Below are 1,157 nucleotides of genomic sequence, written 5' to 3'. Positions count from 1 at the left end.
GGATAGCACACGGTCACCTCTGACTTGCTTCCTGAGAAGTCCAAACTAGAACATGGATTTCCGTCAGTCTTTGATCAACAATTTAAATGGACGATCGTCTATGGTCCGATTGAGCTAAAACTTTGCAGGGACGTCCACAACACATAGATCTTCATGGTGAATGGTGGTGATCGAATTCTAAACAATCTTCTTTCAAGTAGTAGAAGCACATGTACGTGAATCAAACCTATTAAGTACAATCATTGAATATGATTTTAGCTAGTATGTTATTAAACTTAAGAGATAAATGTATTTTTTCCATGTGGTATGAAGTTTTGATAGATTAGTTTTTGAGTTTTAGAAATTGATTAATAGTTTTATAGAATAAGAACCAAAAAATAAATAAATAAATAAAAATAAAAATAAACAACACCATATAAATTGGTCTTTACCATTAAAAAATTGATAAAATTGGTTAATATCTCACATCAGCATCGTTCATAGTGCACCGATGTCACTTAACAAATTGGAGCGGCCGAATAGAGGAGTGGTCGTTATTCCCTTTGGCCAAATAGAAGAGGTTCGTTTGGCCACCCCCAAAAGCCGTGGGATAGTTCGGCTACTCCCAAATAGAACTCCCCCTCCCATTCTCCCCACCTCTTTCTCCCCAATTGGGGTTGATACGGCCACTCCAACTGGGTGTGTGTGCGCAAGCGTTTTGTCAACTTCTTTTAACGGATTAATGAATTCTGTGTATGATTGGTGTAGATGTTGCAGATTAATAAATTTTGTCAACCTTTTTAGTGGCAATGACCGGTTTGTTTGTGTTGTTTTTGCTTATCCTAAAACTCAAAAAGCTATTTGTCCAATCCCTGAACCACAAAGGACCAAAATGCATTTATCCCTAAACTTAATAACAATTGATATAGTTTGTACGAAGACATTCCAACTAAACTTAAATATTTATATATTTAATGCTAAACCTTATAAAATTATGTACTACTAATCGGAAATACTAAAGGAAGCTAGGACTTGATAAGATTCTATCATATTGTTTGCTGATTATTTGTTTTATCATTCGTAGGTAGTGCGAAACAGTTGTTCGGTCATAATGCTGATGATGACTTGGATTGAGCAACTATCTCTAATGTAAATAGTTTGATTGTTTGTTGAACACA

Source organism: Corylus avellana, chromosome ca11, assembly GCF_901000735.1.
Source record: "Corylus avellana chromosome ca11, CavTom2PMs-1.0".
In the NCBI taxonomy this organism is placed as follows: Eukaryota; Viridiplantae; Streptophyta; class Magnoliopsida; order Fagales; family Betulaceae; genus Corylus; species Corylus avellana.
This window is presented reverse-complemented; position numbering follows the sequence as displayed.